Below are 18,597 nucleotides of genomic sequence, written 5' to 3'. Positions count from 1 at the left end.
CCAAAATGTTAAGAGTATTTTATCTGTGAGTTTGGGGTTTGTGGAGATTTGTCTGTTTATCTGTATTTTTCAACAATAAGCCATGTATAATTCTACATTCATGAAGATGATTACTTAAAAACAAATTCAGGAAAGTGTTTTCAAACAAGAGTTAACAAGAAAATGAGCAAACAAAAAAAAGTTCTATTCCCAAAGCATTCTTAATAAATGATTTTAGTAATTATTTATCAATTCATAATTTATACCATTCTCACAGTATAAAAATTCAAGCAATTCATTGTACTGATTGTAGGGGGGGGAAGGGGATGCTGGGTATTAAAAAAGCATCTCCTATTTACCTATACAGGTTAAGTATCTCCTATCCAGTGCTTGGGACCAGCAGGATTTCAGATTTCAGATTCTGGAATATCTGCCTATACATCATGAGACATCTTGAGGATGGGACTCAAGTTTAAACACGAAATCCATTCATGTTCCATACACACAGCCTGAAGGTATTATACACAATTTCTTGTATAAATGTAGGTGACACAAGTGCAGTTTTGTTACACGGATATATTGCGCAGTAGTGAAGTCTGGACATTTAGTGTAACCATCACCCAAATAATGTTCGTTGTACCCTATACAATATTTTTAATAATTCTGCTCATGAAACAAAGTGTTAAGTACTTAGCTGTAGAATTTTCCACTTGTGGCATCCTGTTGGCACTCATTTTGGGGCATTCTGAATTTTGGATTAGGGACGCTCAACTTGTGTTACTTCATACCCCACAAAAAAATTTAAGGCAAAAATAAATGTTAAAAATGACCAATTCCGGAGTGGGGGTAGGGATAGGGATTTTTGTTTTATTATTCTCTGTACTTCTCAGTGTATTTTAAATTTTTCAGAAGTAGAAATGCACACATTACAGAAAAAGGTAAAATTCCCTATGATCCCTCCTCCCAAATAAACTTGTCAGTTTGCCATGGTTTTTTTAAAACATAAATAGCATCATATAGTATGTACTCTCTTGCAACTTGCCAAAATCACCTCCAAAATAGCTGTATCAATTTACGCCACTTGTAGGCAATATTATAAGGCCAGACTCTTCCTTACACCTTTCACGATGACTTGATATTATCAAATTATTTTTTACCAATCTAATGACTAAAAACCACCTTATTTAAATTTGCATTTCTGATTATCAGTTTCAGTACCCTTTCTTGTTAGTGGACGTTTTTAGTTTTCTATTCTGGGAAATGCCTATCCTTAAAATTTCCTACTAGATTTTAAATACTACCCTTATCATTAAGATGTGAATACACCAAAATGTTAACAGTGACTAAACATTGTGGTGGAATTATGTATATCCCCTCCCCAAATATGCACACATTTTCTAGTTTTTCCTGAATTAATTCAGTGATTAAAAACTAGAAAATGATAAAATGGATGAAAAAAATTATTTTAGACAAAAGCATTACTTTCAGGATACTCTACTACAGGTAACACCTTTAAGGAGGTCATAAAATCTAGCTCAAAGAAATAAAAGCATCCAAAGAGTAAGTCTTGTGAAGAAATAATAATGGTTGAGACCATTGATTCATTTGGGATACATTTAACTAACTTCTTTGTATAGCATTTTTGAATTCATGAAGTACTTTTCATTTATCTTGCTTAACCCTAACAAAACTCTGTGACATTCTGATGCCTTCCTGTAAACTGCTATAGCACATTTTGTTCATTCCTCACATTACCATACTGATCCCTTTGTGTGATTCGCAAGTCTCCTTCCCCTAGACCACACCCACACTGTCCTACATTCTCCAGTCACTCATCTTTGTATTCCCAGGATGTAGCTGCAACGACAACGTCCTCAAGAAGTATTTGTTAACTGAATGAGATATCACCATCTTCATTTAAAGGATGAAGAAACTGGCTCAGTGATGAGGTAATTTGCCCCAAGTAACATAGCTAGTAAATATTTTATATAAATTATAATGACCTTATCTTCATACTTTATAAGCATTTAAAAATTTATCATCTCGCTTTAATGCTCATAGCAACCTATGAAATAGGCTTTCCGATTACTGTTTTATAGATAAGAATGGAAATTTAGTGATATACCCTAGGCCCACTCAAATCCTAGTTTATATGAAGCACAGCGGTATCTTTAGATACGTGATCACTACCTGGGTATGGGAGCCTCTATTGTTATGTACCAAATAAGTTAAGGGTAGGGTATAGGGGAGGAAAGATGGAAGGAAGGCAGTTTAAAGGAACAGGAAAGAGGCTGGAGCCCAGGTGTATAGGCCCATCTAAAGATCATAAAATGGTATTGTAATGTCAACTGCATGTGCCACTCTGAAATCCAGTATTAGCCCAAAGGTTTTTCTTGATATTAACCCTGTATTAATGGAAGACAGTTGCTGGCTTTCTCACATATCAGCAGTCTCAAAGGCTGGGGAAGACACACAGAATTAGGAAAGCTCTGAGAAACAATGGACAGGCTATATCATGCATAGACAGTGCAGGGGAAGAAATGATGACACAAAGGAAAAGGCTAAGGAACTTTAAACATGATCTCACAGTCCTTAACTCGACTGTGAGTTTCTCAAGGGCAGAGACCAAGTCTCATTCATTTTATGTTCCTTACTCCTTATACTTAGCAACATTCAGTAAATGTTATGTAAAACAAAAAAGAGGTATTAAGTTAAAAACTGAACAATTACTTCCATTTATTGAGCAGCACTTACCACGTGCCACATACTATACTTTAGATATTATGTGTAATGTTTAAAAAAATAAGATTTACCTGTTTGCTGACCTGCCATGTATGGTGCTGCTGAAGTGTGTTAACAGTGGTGATACTGATGACTATTAGGAAGACTCATTATAGGTTACTAAGGTTACAACAGAACCTTGAACACCTTGAATAGGAGGGGCCTGTATAGATGGAGAGAGATCAAGGTAACCAATGTAATACATATTACAGAACTGGCTAAGACCCTTCAGAGGGTATAAATGTGACTCCTTTAAGGAGTTCCAAAGTGAAAAACTACTCTTTCGAACATTAAGTTATCACTGGCCAAAGTCTCAGACCCAAAAAAACTCAGGTACAAACCCCATCCCACCTCACCACTGATGATCCCACACAGACCTAAAGTGTCCAGACACATTTTGTTAAATGGCCATTATTTTCACTACCCTGACTGTCCACCTCTGAGGTGTTGAAGGAGTTAAGTGAAATAGTAGATTAAATAAATCACCATCTACCGATAACCTACCATGTACTAACACCTTACATTTTCTCTTTAATTCTAATAACCATATGAATAAGGTATTTCCCCAGATCATAACTGATACAGGTTAACTTGCCCAAACTGACAGACCTAGTAAGTGGCCAGGTCCCAAATCCGGAACTGCCTGGGCTCCATGATCGTCCCATGATTATCAAGGCTTCTCAAACCTTTCCACCTAAACTCTAATACAAAGTTAGAGAAGAATGAAGAGGCAGGCTAGGGAGGTTAAGTGGAAAGAGAAAAGTGGAGCTTGATAGAAAGTTCCAAGCTACCCTTGGCAAAAACAGAATTTCTTTTGACTTCACCTTTTATCTTAATCCCATTAGCTGATTCCAGGTCTGGGGCAGAAATGCACAAGAATGAGCCTGGAAACATCTTGACATATCAGATAGCAAGGAAGCTCTATCAAAGACTACTAGAGAGCATGTCAGTAAGAATCAGGAGCCAACTTTAAGAGAGTCCCACTAGCCACAAGTGGGACAATTTGAACTTCGCTAAGGATCAGAACTGCAATGTATTGAAACCCATCAAATGTTTACATCTATGGATGCATTGTTATATATACACTTATATGTGTAACCTTTTGAAGATGACAGGAAACCAATTCATCATCTTGAAAGCAATGTTTAAAAAAATTGAGTATTTATCCTGCTCTTCCTACATAAACTATATTGCTGAGTAACCAAATAAAACATGAGGGAAAACATAAAATTCCAGCTAACAAATGAAAACAAAATGATAGCATTAGAACGTCACCATTTTGTAGCCCCCCCCCCAACAAATTAATGGATCCAAAAAATTCAAGTCATCATAACATAATCAATGTTGTGAATGAACACCTTCCCCCTACCCCCCAATGTATTTGCCAAAGGGAATGAACCTGAAATTTATCAAGCCTCTAGATCCAGCTGCCAATTTGCAGGAAATAGAGAAGTATCACCTGGGAACTTATTAGAAATGCAAAATCTGGGGCCCCTCCTAGATCTACAGAATCAGAAACTCTGGGAGTGGGGACCAGCAATCTGTCTTAGGAAGCCTTCTAGGTGATTCTGATGTTCCCTAAAGTTTCAGAACCATTGTTCTAAGCACTTTATATGCATTAATTTAGCTAAACTTCTTCGGAACTCTACAAGGCAGGCAGTACTATCATCATTTTACAGATGAAGGACTGTGTGGCACAAAGCGGTTAAGTCATTTGCACAACATAGTGCACCTGGTAAGAAATGGGAGTCAGAACTTGAACTCTGTGAATCTAGCTCCAGAGTTCATGTTGTTAATCGCTGTGCTGAAAGGTCTTTCCACCTATAAGAACTCAATTGTCAGAATGCTGTAATAAAGAATAGTGGAAGTTTGAAAAAAAAAAAAAGGAAAAAAAGCAAAGACCAGGAGAAATATGCCTCACTATAAAATAGACAGGCATATAAGGAAATAATCATAGCAAATAATGTATCCAAAGTAATTTTCCAAAATCATTCCAAAACATAAACAGCCTCCAAATGCAATATACCCAAGCACTGCTGGGGCAATTATCTCTGATATCTAATCACAAGGACCTAAAACCTGGGTTGTGCTAAAGGTGGTACATAAATTCATGACAGTATCTTCAGATTCACCAATCTTTTAAATCTAAATGGTTATAGTGAAAGGTCATTCCAGAATAATTCATCTCCCTACTTTTAGTCACCATTTACTTAATGACTACTGAAAGGAAAAACTGCTGTCTTTCAATACCTAAGATTACACAATCAGAATCTCAAGAGTTGAAGAATTTTAACATTCATCTAGTTCGATCAGCAGTCCAGACTGAATCAGATCTACAATCCCAATCTTCATGTAATGGTACATTCATAATAAATTAAAACATTCCAACTTTCTGTAGAACCACATTATGGGATCATTCTATGCCACCAACTGTAATTTTTAAAGCCAAATGACTAAAAACTTTTAAAGAGAACTTAAAAGTTGAAAATGCTCAGGTTAACAGCCCAAAGAAAACCTACAGTTGTTTTACTCATAGAGCCACTTCTTCACTTCTTCTTATATATATAGAAATATATAAGGATTTCTATATCCAGAAGACCAAGCTGTTCAACAAGTACATCCAGTTTTAACAACTCAACACCTATGACACATCAAACGACTTAAAAGTTGAATTATTCCTGACATTAACATAAACATCTAGTAACCAGTCATTGAGGAAACAATAATACAGCAAAACACCGAAAGCCCAAGTACTTATATCAACCTTATAGATAGTGAGATCATTGTAAAGCAGTCTAAAATGGTTACAACTACACAACAATCAACAACTTAATCTTACTCCAGAAGAGGTAACATGGAATGTGAAGGACAAATAGTTTCAAAGCAACCAAGTTTGGCATTTCAATAACACTTTGAACTCATGGTTGAAAACACACAACAGAAGAAAAAAAAAAATACCAACAGCATTTCCATTGTAAATCTGCAGCTAAGAATTGTGGGAAAAACTCAAATACTAGAATGCCTACCGTGTGCAAAAACTCTATGAACAATTTAATTATCCTAGTTTCACCAATTTAGGATTAAGTGATTTCGTCCAAACTTCCTAACTACAGAAAACTCAGGGCTAAGTATCTAATCACTATATCCAATGTGCCTCAAATTATTTTTGTTGAATTCACGAATTTACCGCAACTCCCAAGAAATCACTTCATATTTAATCAATTTTCAACCAGTGATTTATTTCTCCATTAATGAACAAATAATTGAAAAGGCCTGAATTCATGATCCATAACACTTGGTTGATTCACAATCATATTTCATCTAAATACTTCAAAAACTTTCACTTGTTACTTCTACCCTCCCTGCCCCTTGAAATTACTCTCATTTTAAAGGCAGGCACAAGTGTGGCCTTCCTCTGCCCGTTTGTGCCTAAGTCAAAGGCTGACTAGAGCCTAATGGGTCCAATTTCCATTCTCAGGTTTTGGCCATGGAAGGGACACAGAGTAGATCCCAGAATGGGCAATGCTGCACAAGGAAAGAAATGAACAGTTTAAAGGAATTTATGCTAAGGAAACATAAATTTCAGATGAAAGGAAATGAAAAATCACAGTAGGGAAACTAAGGTTGTGTATAATAGCTGAAAATCAAGATGTAAGTAGAAGCTCTCAAAAACTGTTTTAGTATTGCCATTTCAAGAACTGTGTGACAGCCACGAACTCATTATTAGGTCTTAATAGCTTAGAAGTTATGGGTCAGAACAGCTGAGATACTAAAATCAAAAGAATAAAAAGCAACATCATAAAGTAGTATAAAAATAACTAAATCACCTAAGGAAATTGAAACCATGCATGAAAAACCCCAAAGGCACAATCAGGTCATTAGGAAACACTAGCTTCTTCCACCAGGAGGCCTACTTTTCATGTGGAGCAATAAGCAAGGCCAAGACATGGAACTGAAGTCAGGTATCAAATCAGACTTTGCCACAGAAAAAGGAATCCATGACTAGTTATTTTAGGATAGTGCCTAGGACAGCACTATCAACTCCAACTGGGATACAGGAGATTATAGCCATTGTTCCATTATAATGGGTCGTCCAGGGTCTTTAATTTAGCAAGAACGGGTTAGACAACACTACTGGGCTGTAATCCCCAAATATGGGGGGCGGGAAACTATATATAGGACAATTTCTTCAACAAACAAATTGGAAGAAAAAAAAACAAAAAAGACGCAATCTGCAGATTAAAATAGATTTAAGGGCTGTATCAATGCTTTGCAATAAATGTGCTTTCTCAGGATCCTGATTCAAACTGTAAAAGAAAAAAAACAAAGCTTAAAAAAATCAGAGAAATCTGAACATTTTATATTTGATATTTTTAAATATTTGTTAATTTTTTCAGTTGTGATAATAGTTTTGATCTTATATTTAAAGAGCCTTTGCCTTTTAGAAATACAAACAAGTATTTTACAAATAAGTATGACAGGGATTTATTTCAAAATAATCCATTGACGGGGGCAGTGGTTAGAAGTATAGATGAAACAGGCTGGGCATGGTGGCTCACGCCTGTAATCCCAACACTTTGGGAGGCCAAGAAGGGAGGAAGGCTTGAGCCCAGGAGCTTGTGACCAGCCTGGGCAACACAGTGAAACCCCATCCCAATTTTAAAAAATTTAAAAAAAAAACAGAAGTATAGATGAAGTAGAATGTGCAAGCTGATAGTATTAGAGCTGGTGATGGGTAAGCGGGGGGATTACTACACTATTCAATTTTTGCATGTTTGAAATTTTTCATAACTCTTTAATAAGAATTGGTTAGACATAATGCCTTGCAATTTTATTTTTTGAATGATGCCTAGGGTGATTTAAAAAATCTTGTACAGACATCATTCATTTAAACAATTCCCTTTAATGCAGTAACGAGCTCCACTTTAACAAAAGAAGCAACCAGTACCACACCAGATCCAGAAAATGGAAGAAACCAAAGTAGCTCAATTACAGAATGGGAATATATCCACCCCTACTATCTCCATTCCAGGAAGTAAAATACAAATACTTCCCACAGAGATTTACAAAAACTAACCTAAAATCACAGCCAATCATACTCATCCTGGTGGGAAATTCCCCACACTGCTCCAACAGCTTCCCGAACCTTCCTGACCAAGTTGGCCTGCTGGTTTCTCTGGATCACTAACCCACTCAGGTCAGGCTACTGGAGGACCTACAAAAAATAAGTTGGGGGAGAGGAGTGAGATACACAACACATTTATTAGTATGTGTGAGGAGGGTTAACCATTCTATTATGTTCAAACATAGCCAGTTATTATTTCTAAAGCAATAGTCCTTACATATCTATTTGCATTTTTTAGTACCTGCTTTGAGAAGTAACTGAAGAATTCAGAACCAACAACTGTAATACTTCTAACACTTAGACAACATTCCCGCAAACAACTCAGTTCAACCCAAATGAAATTACAGAAGTCACTTTATTTTTTAGACAAGTTTATACCCTCAATATAAACTAACACTAAGGATATATTTGCTTTATTGTATCTGTGAAAAAAAAAAAAACTGTACATATAAAAATTATTCTTCACCTTCATACATGCTTTTTGGCCATACTGGGAGACAAACGATAAACATCCTGGCAACTCAGGTTGAACTTTGCCATTGAACCTTAGACAAAGTTTTTATTTGGTATTGTCACTCCTTCCTCTCTTCTCAGAGATCTACCTAGAATAAATTAAACTTTTAGGTCACACCTACATTATCATTCCCAGATTTATTCTAATGCTCAATAAGGGTCAAATTGAAATTGAGGTTTAGTAAATTTGTGATCACTGCTTAACCCACTGTAAAATGCACCAATGCAAAATCTCAAAACAGAAAGTGATCTCCTGCCCTCCAATGAAAATGGGAGAAATTTTATTACCTACAAAGCACTTCAAATTAAATAAAGCAGACCCTGAAGTTCAAAACTACAGCCCACATACAGCTAATTGTGGGACGGTTACCTCCTGCAAATTTTAAATCCTAGTAAACTTTTCACCACCATGTTTCTACTTCAATTCCCATCACCCAGCCGAAGTAAAACAATGGGGATAGTTGTGCTTGTATTAAAGGGTTGTTGCTAGAATTAGTTAAAAAAAAAAAACTGTAAAATGTTACACTTTAATATTGGTCTAATCAATATATTAACAGTAAGGAAGCCTGTAATCTCATCACTTTGGGAGGCTGAGGCAGGCAGATCACGTCAGGAGAACGCCAAGGTCACCGCCAACGCGGTGAAACCCCATCTTCACTAAAAATACAAAAATTAGCTGGGCACGGTGGCGCACGCCTGTAGTCCCAGCTACTCTGGAGGCTGAGGCAGGAGAATCACTTGAACCCAGGAGGCGGAGGTTGCAGTGAGCCGAGATCGCGCCACTGCACTCCAGCCTACCGAGAGCAAGACTCCATCTTAAAAAAAAAAAAAAGGAAAACTTTATCCAAATCAAATATAGTCACAGCTGTTTAATAAGTACGTTAGAAAATATAAAATGGCAGTAACACAACAGGAAATAGTGTATTCAAGAGCCAGCAGTAATTCGCCATGGAAAAGAAGCTTGGTATTCCAAATGATCTTTCTCTCTTAGATAGGAATTATCTTGCTCAGGTAAGAAGATGCCAAACAGCAGATCCCCACACTGATCTGAGGAACCAAACGAGGGAGGGGAAAAGTAGCATGAATACTTGAAAACTAGCTAACAGAAGTTCCTTTTACCACTGTGAAATGCATGGACCAAATTACTTTTGTAGAGTGAATGACAGGACGGACTGCCTTTGGAGGAGTGGAAGAAATGAGTAGGCAGGGCATGAGGCACCCCTTCCAAAAGGTAGAACACTTGGGTGTGGTTCTTGACAGGAACATTATGGTTGGTGGTCATTCCAGGATAGTGATTACGCACTGAAATTCCTAGACCATTAGAAGGAAACAAAGAGTGGGAATCACGTTCAAACATCATGACCCATTGGAGATAAAAAGTTTGGCCTACGAGGAAAAAAATATAAAAGTTATAGATCTGGCCTAGAAATATACCAAGAATGTACAGTTAAAGAAACAAAAATCTCTTATTCTTTCCCAGGTCATAAAAGTAGCATATGACACAGGTACATCTACCAATGTATTCTTACATCAAAAAGTAATCCTAATTTATTATGTGCCTACCATGAGTTAAGACATTTTACTTTTTTTTTCTTAAACTAATTCTAGCAACAACCCTCTAAGGTAAGCACAACTATCCCCATTATATAGATGAACTGAGAATCTGAAATTTTGCCCAAGGTCACAAGGTTCAATGTGAACCCAAAACACACACTATTAATTCCACCATACCAGGCCGCGCCTATGACTGGGGAATGTTGGTATCTCTTCAATCTATGCAACACTGGGACTAAAACAATGCTGAACATGTAATCTACAAAGGAGAAAAAAATGATAGGAAATTAACTGCCTATAGTAACGGTGGCACGGGGGGGAAGAGAAAATAAAGAACAGGGCAGATGGAGGGGCAGGACAATCAATGCTGTTTTCTAGTAAATGAAAGGGGTAAAATGTAGGGGAGCCTGAGAGGAGGGTTATCTTCCTTCTAGGGGATTCAGCTCCTGGAAAAGGAGTATGGGGAGTGGGGGATAGAAAGATTAAGAAGTGAGAAGCAGGTAAGAGGTACTCAGCAGCAAAAACAGATGTCCACAGACCAAGAGGCTCCTAGAAACTCAGAGCAAGGCAGGGAAAAGGGGCGGTTCCCAGGCTTGCAAGGGAAATGGAAGAGGGATGAAGACAGAAAGCGGGCTTACTGGAGGGTTACCCTCTACAGCCTTCTGAGGGGGAGGAATGAGGAAGGGAAGGCTAATGGCCGTAAACGAAAAGGCCACTTAAACTGCAATATCCAACCACCGACCCGTTCAAAGTTTCGCTTAACAGTGGTTTAGCAGCATGCAGAGCTAAGAAATCCGGATCAGAGTCATACAAACATGAAGACTTGAGGAAATGGAAGGCTACTATGGCTCCATCCACAAAGATGGAGTAAATGCAGTCAACAGGATAGGCTCTATTCAACGCCTGCGCCAAGGGGACCAATGGAAGGGGGAGACGAGGCGGGCTAGGGGACTCAGGCTAACCTCGAATTTAGAAGAACTGGGGAAGGAGTCACAGGGAAAAGCTTTGACGCCCCCCCTCCCTCAAATACGAACCTCAACTATCCACGTAGATGAAGATTAGATGGGACGATAGAATTAGGAGGGGTGTGGGGAGAGGAGGAGTACGCCAGTGACACTACTGCTTGACCCCTAAGCCTTAGCTCTAAAACCGCGGGAGTTGGCGAAGATGACCCCACCTCGAGAAAAACCAGGATACTCATCCGGGTCGTCGGAGGTGCTGAGAACGGAGGCTGGCCGGCAGAAAAGGTAGGGGATAGGGGCCAGTCGTCGTTGGTTGCTCCTCTCTTTCCCACCGTTCAATTTAACCCCCAACCCCACTCCACAGCGAACTCCAGACTCCCCTCCCACCCTTCCCAATCCGCCCACTGCGGCGGCGACAACGGAGGCGCTGACCGATCGGTGGAGCAAAGGCGGGCCCACACGCGGCCGAGGCCCGGGAAATGGTGTCGCCTCAACGGACTAGAAACGAGGTGGTCTTCGCCTCAGGTCTGGTTTACCGGCACCCCGGCGTTTCGCCAATCGTCACCTCCTTAACGCTGGGTATCTCAGAGGCGTCATAAAGGCAGATAGCCAACACCTCTGTGCTGGGTCCTGGCCGGACAGACATCAGCCTCCGCCGCCATCTTAACAGCAGGCGGACCGACCCTAGTCACTGCCCCCCCACCCCTGAGCTACCTCAGCCACCGCCAACGAATCCCACGAGGACGTAACCCCGCTCCCGCGAGAATTCTCCGGCTTAGAACGGCACGAGCCGAAGACCTTGCCGCCGCCTCCGCGGCTACCGCAGTCAGTAGCCGAGCCACCGCCGCTTCTGCGCGATCCCGCGAGAGCCTCTACCGGACGGGAAAAGCCTGAGCCCAGCCCTTTCCAGACCCCTCCTCCCTCCCACCAAAGCCGAAGTAGCTACAGCTTCACCCTACGCGAAGCCAAAAGCAAATGACGCACAACCTAACGAAGCAGTGAGGGGCGGAGCCAACCTACCAGGGCCGGCTCCCGCATGCGTTGAGAACTATCGCGATATTACGCTTTAGCTCAGCGAGCCCTTCTTAATTCACCGCAGGATGCCGCCCGCGCCTCGCCTTTAGGAAACATGAGATATCGCGAGACCTGGTGCACACTCCTAAAAAGGAGAAAGGCGGGGCTTCGTGAAAATGACTGGGAGTTTTTCGGGGGAAGGGAGGAACCTCCCGTCCTGCAGGGATCTCGCCTACCACGAGGTTTCCGACCCACTGCGGAGCTGGCTGCCAAACCTCGCGATGACACAGCTCAGCGCCAAATCTCGGCCATGTCCTGAAAACTGCCTCCGCCCCCGATCTAGGTGTCTAGAGCCTAGTGCTTGAGGAAAATTTAAAAAGTCAACCTGTTTATTCTCACGCTTCCGGGCAAGGCTGTACCAATTAGCCAAACTCCATTCTGGAAGGGGAGCAAAGAGTCCCCCATTGTTACCTATCTCCAGGAATAACATTTTCCTGGACTAACATTTAAAAGACGTTCAATCTCACAGTAAGCACACAAATGCAAATGAAAACAATGACATAACATTTTTTGCCCATTAGATAGGGAAAAAAATTCTTAAACCTGTATTATCCAGACTCCTTCCCTCGCCGCACTGCAGGCTAACCTGAATCCATCTTAATCTAACTGAAGGCCGTATCATTAGTTCTAGTTCCAAAGTCACCAATTTTAACTACTGAAGCTTTACCTTGGCATAACCAAAAAGATCCAATAAAGTGGTTTTCTCCAAACAAAGGAGTCTGCCCTCAAAGGAATATTCAAGCTTCGGGGATGGGGGGGAAATGCCTGAATATGGCAGTTTTTCCACGTCTAGCCAACAGTGTTTCTCCAACAAATCTTGGGATCCAATCTGGCTCGATTTGTGGGCTTTTCCATTCTAATGCATTGTTCTGTCCGTTCTAATTTAAATAGTTCCTTTAGAGTACATTTTAATAGCCAGTAGTACAAATATCCCTATTTAAAACTTACGTTTTAAAATATTTTTTCAGTTATTCTTAGCCATTTTTCCCCTGGATGAACTTTAGAATCATAGTAAGTTCCAAAAAAACTTGGTATATTTATTGAAATTGCATCAACTGTATAAATCAATATAGGAAAAATGGACATCACTACAATATTGAGCCTTCTTATTCAGAAGCATAGTATTCCTTCTCCTTTAATGCAGATGTTCTTTTACGGTATTCGTCAATAAAGTTTTATAGTTTACTTCCAGGTATTTTTATTCGTTTCTCTTGCAAACAGGTTTATTATTAAAATTTCAAAATGCTTATTGCTTATAAATAGGAAAGCTGCCTATCTAAACTATTGATATTTGCCTATTTACAAACAAAAATATGATCAATTTCACCAGTAATCAGGGAAATGCAAATGAAAACAATGACATACGATTTTTTGCCCTTTAAATTGGCTAAAATTACAAAGATTGATAATACGTGTTGGCATAACAGTGGAAAAATAGGCACTCTCGCACAACATTAAAGAGTGTAAATTAGTACAGGCTTTTGGGAAGGCAATTTGGACAAATGTATCAAAATTCAAAATGCATATACACCCTGACCCAGCGATTACTCTTCTAAGAATTTCTCCTACAGAAATACTCATACATGGCATGATACATATACACAAACCCATTCATTATGGCATTGCTTGTAATAGTCCCCTCCCTCCCCCAACAGAGAAGCTAATGTATATCAATCGGGAAATGGTTAAACTGTAGTACAATCATACAATGCAGCTGTTTAAAATCCGACATAAATTTGGATTCCCGGATATAAGAAGATCTACAAGACATATTCTTAGATTTTTAAACAAGCAATTAATCGAAATGAATGTGTGTGAGTATGTGTAGTACCATTTAGATACCAAAACATATATATGCAACGCCTAGTAGTTACCCGCGAAGCCTGCCCGCCCGCCCCTCACCTTCCCTCTCCTCTGAGGCTGCCTTCCTCAAACCAGTGAGAAACGCTGAAGGCCCGGCCTCTACTCCCTCTTTAGGGCCACTTGGCCATGGCTAATGCCGGTACCTCGCATCCCCTGTCAGTCGCTCTCTCGCCGCGCCGCCGGCCGCTGCCCGGCTGCCCCCGAAGATGCGGCTAGCTCTTGGCTGGCGCCGGCCGAGGCCTGGGGGAGGGGAGAGGAGGCGGGGTTCAGGGAGGGTTGGGGCAGGCCGCCCTGCCCCTCCAGCAGCCTTTCCCGCAGGCTCCCCAAGGCCGCCACCTCCGCGCCTCCGCGCAGGGTCCCGTGGGAACTCCCCCCCGCACCTCGCCACTGCCACCCGCGAGAAGCCGAGAACGGCCGCGCGTACAAAGCTCGCTCCCCAGCCCAGGGATAGACACTCACCTCGGCCGCAATGGCTCCGCGGGGCCCGCAGGAGCGTGCGGGGTCCGCGGCCCCGCTCCAGCCCTGCTCCAGCCCTGCTCCAACCCTGTGCCAGCCCTGTTCCAGCCCTGCTCCCCTCGCTAGCCCTCAGTCGAAAGCCTCCTCGCTCCGGCTCAGCTCAAACTCGATTTGGGGCTCCACCCACCGCACGCGAAGCCCCGCCCCTGCCCCTCGGGAGGGAGCTCCCTCCGCGGTGAGGCTGGGTCCCTTGCAGGGGACCGCGCCTGAGCTACCCGAGGCCCAGTAAACGCAACCTCTATGGTTGATAGGGTCGCTAAGAATGGATGATAGGGTCGCTAAGAATTGGGATTTGATTCGAGGCACGGTGGCAGCCGCGGAAGGGAACATGATTTGATCTGATTTACCTTTAAAAATTAACGACCTCGCCAGATGCCTTGTGAAGAATCGGGAGTGTGGGGCAAGAGGGCAAGCCTGGACCCAGAGCGGAGACGACGTGGGACGCCGACCACCCAGAGTTAACGCGAGCAAACCCTTAAAACACTTCAGACACATAGTAAGCCCTCAATAAACATTCTCTTTTTCTCCTTTGATTATTTGGAACGGCAGCGCGATTGACAAGGATCCTGTAGAGGATCTGCATCTGTAAATACATGGGAATAAAAAGGACCCGGTAGGAGATCCCCTGTTAACCCTACTTAATTATTGTGGGCTGCGGACGACATTGGAGGGGCGAGGAACTTTGACTTGGAACTCTAGCTACTTCGATAAGGTTTCACTTTTTAATAAAAAGTATGTATTAATTTAGTATTTAAAGACAAAAGCACTATTAAAAGAACTCCTGAGACATCGAGGAAATAAAAACTGTAATTATGCCCTCCATTTCTCTAATTCCAGACCTCCAGAGCAGTGGTTCATCCCTCGAATTGAGAATCTGCTGAATGGATCCCCCACCCCAATATATACTTACATATAATATTTTGTATATGATCTCAGGAGATGTACAGGGCCCCTTCGAGATACATTGTTGCTTTAAATTTTTTTACCTTTTTTTTTTTTTTTCAGACAAAGTATCGCTGTCACCCAGGGTGAAGTGCAGTGGCATGGTCACGGCTCACTGCAGCCTCGACCTCCTGGGCTCAAGGATCCTCCTGCCTGCTTCCGTCTTCCAAGTAGCTGGGACTACAGGCATGCGCCACCACGCCTGGAAAACTTTTAATTTTTTGTAGAGACGGGGTCTCACTATGTCGCCAGGCTGTTCTCAAACTCCTGGGCTCAAGCAGTTCACCCGCCTCAGCCTCCCAAAGCGCTGGGATTACAGGCGTAAGACACCGCGCCCGGCCCATCTATAACATTTTAGTGGCAACATGAAACTATACTTTCTTTAGCATGTAATTAATTTCAGTTTTGTTCTTTTTTCATTTTAAAATCGGTTTCCTAATTACACATGATTATTGTAAAACACGGATAAATTTAAAGTTCCCCTTACATTCGTATACACAAATAGAAAAGCATGACTTTGTTTTTCTTTTTCATTTAAAAAACGAATAGCATCCTATGTATTGTTCTGTTAATTGCTTTATTCACTTAATGTAGCTTGAAGATCTTTCCATGTCAATATATATAAATCTACCACATTTATCTTACCTACTGCATAGTATTCCATTGAATGAATATACTGTAATCATTCACCTATGGATAAACACATGTTATTTTCCATCTTTGACTATTACAGTGGGGTTTTTTTCCTACTATTAACAATGCTGCAATAAAATTCCTTGTACATGCTTTTTTCTGCAGATGCTAAAATATTTCTGTGAGATAAACATGGAGAAATGAAATAGTTGGATAAAGGTAGCACACCTTTTTTTTTTTTTTTAAGACAGTGTTTCACTGTCACCCAGGCTGGAGTGCACTGGTGCGATTAGGGCTTACTGCAGCCTTGACCTCCAAGGCTCAAGCGATCCTCCCACCTCAAGCGATCCTCCTGATTCAGTCTTCCCGCGAGTAACTGGGACTACAGGCATGTGCTATCATGCCTGGCTAATGTTTGTGTTTTTTGTAGAGATGAAGTATCACTACATTGCTCAGGCTGGTCTCAAACTCCTCAGCTCAAGTGATCCTCCTGCCTTGGCCTACCAAAGTGCTTGGATTACAGGCGTGAGCCACTGTGCTCTGCCCAAAGATAGCCCATTTTGGAATTTTAGTACATAATGTCAAATGACAAATTGCCACGTAGAACGACTATTTCAGTTTATACCTCCACTAGCAGTGAGTAAGAATTACCCTTTCCCTAAATTCTTACCCGGACTCGATATTAACCAATCATTTTAATATTTTTCCAATATAATGGGTGAAAAATGTCTCATTATTTACATTTCCCTGATTATTAGCTAAGGAATATTTTCTTTCTTTCTTTCTTTCTTTTTTTTTGAGACAGTCTCACTCTGTCTCCCAGGGTCATGATCACGGCTCGCTGCAGCCTCGATCTCTTGGGCTCAAGGGATCAAGGGATCTTCTTGCCTCAGCATCCTGAATAGCTGGGACTACAGGTGCAAGCCACCATGCCTGGCTAAATTTTTTTTGCAAGGGGAAAGTGGGGAACAAGACGAGGTTTCACTATGTTGCCCAGCCTTGTCCCAAACTCCTGGGCTCAAGCAATCCTCTCCAATCCGCCTCAGCCTCCCAAAGTGTTGTTTCAGGCATAAGCCACTGCGCTGTGCCCCAAGAGATTTTTACTATTTTATTATGAACGTTTTCAAACATACGACAACGTTGAAAGAATTTTACATCTGCATACCCACCACATTGATTTCACCATGTTTTGTTATAACTGTACTACATATATATCATTTATCTATCCACCAATCAAGCCATCTTATTTTTATGCATTTCACTTTCTCATTTAACTAAACTCTCTAGAGTTTATTCTGTTGATATTTTCAAAAAACTATTTCTTAGATTTATTTTTCTATTCTACCATTTTTCCCTATTCTCTACTTAAGTTATTGTTTTCAGCTTTCATGTTTATTAATATCTTTTTCCAGTTTTCTCTAAGTTTATTTTTTTCAGTGTTTTACTTCATATGAAGTGCTCTCATTCTCATTAATTTCTAGTTTATAATTTTAGGTTTGATTTCTTCTTTGACCGTGAGATATTTAGAAGTATTTTCTTTGTGAGGTGACTCAAATTTTTTCTTATCTGGATGTTTTTGTGGTTAGAGGTTAGCTGTACGGCACTGTGTTCCATTAATGTGACTTTTATTATTTCTACTATCGGAAATGCATTGTGCTTTCTTTAATGACTCAGTACCTGATCAATCTTGGCAAGAGTTGCATAGGCATTTTTTAAAACTTTATAGCGTACAACTTATGTGCTTTTGTAACTGTTTTCTTCACACATTTAATGGAATATTGTTTGCTATATATGTTTATGACAGAAGATAGTCTTGGTAGATAGTCTCTTTTTTTCTTTTTATAGAGACAGGATCTCACTCTGGTGCCTAGAACTAGAGTGCAGTGGCACAATCATAGCTCACTGTCACCTCAAACTCTTCAGTATCTCTCTTTACCCTGTTTAAAGTTTTTTTTTTCCTTGAATGCCATTTTTCTTTCTTTCTTTCTTTCTTTTTTTTTTTGAGATACAGTTTCACTCTGCCACCCGGGCTGGAGTACAGTGGTGCGATCCTGGGTCCCTGCAACCTCTGCCTCCCCAGTTCTATCGATTCTCCTGCTTCAGCCTCCTTAGTAGCTGGGATTACAGGCACACGTGCCACCACACCCGGCTAATTTTTGTATTATTAGCACAGATGGGGTTTCACCATGTTGACCAGGATGATCTCGAACTCCTGACCTCAAGTGATCCACTCACCTCAGCCTCCCAAAGTGCTGAGATTACAAGCGTGAGCCACCGTGCCCAGCCTGAATACCAATTTTTCTAATATTCATGCTGGCGTTTTTGTATATATAAATATCTTTCTTTTTAACTGATTACATACAGAAGATCAGACAAACCCATAAATTATTCAAATAGAGTTAATGGCATGATGTATATTCTTTCAGATCTTTTTCTATATATACATTTACACCTATATTACAATGCAGATTTTTTAAACCAAAAAAGGAGAAATAATGATATATTTAAGTTTTACAACTTGCCTTATTGACAATACATTCTTGAAATTCTTTCTGTCAGTGTCTATATGTTTACCTTATTCTTTTTAATTGATCTCTGGAGCTGGCACTTACACAGTGCCTGGCCCATCACTTTTTTTTTTTTTTTTTTTTTTTT

The 18,597-nt window shown here is 40.6% G+C and overlaps 1 protein-coding gene across 11 annotated transcripts in view; it reads right to left on the bottom strand.

Annotated features, from left to right (window-relative positions):
• The window catches only part of HUWE1 (HECT, UBA and WWE domain containing E3 ubiquitin protein ligase 1), a 152,398-nt gene extending 137,922 nt beyond the window's left edge, over positions 1-14,476 (bottom strand). For 6 of the 11 annotated variants that reach the window (XM_023202507.1, XM_023202508.1, XM_023202509.1 and 3 more), the window contains exons 1-2: positions 8,352-8,487; positions 7,838-7,975 (exon numbers count right to left, since the gene is read on the bottom strand). The gene's annotated coding sequence lies outside the window, so the exon portion shown is untranslated. Of the gene's footprint in view, positions 1-7,837; positions 7,976-8,351; positions 8,830-11,628; positions 11,907-13,994; positions 14,092-14,310 lie in introns of those variants that run through there. The other 5 variants (XM_023202498.3, XM_023202499.3, XM_023202503.3 and 2 more) reach the window with 5 other exon arrangements.
• Between the last annotated feature and the right edge of the window lie 4,121 nt (positions 14,477-18,597).

The sequence above is a fragment of the Piliocolobus tephrosceles genome, chromosome 12 (assembly GCF_002776525.5).
Source record: "Piliocolobus tephrosceles isolate RC106 chromosome 12, ASM277652v3, whole genome shotgun sequence".
Lineage (NCBI taxonomy): Eukaryota > Metazoa > Chordata > Mammalia > Primates > Cercopithecidae > Piliocolobus > Piliocolobus tephrosceles.
This window is presented reverse-complemented; position numbering and strand designations above follow the sequence as displayed.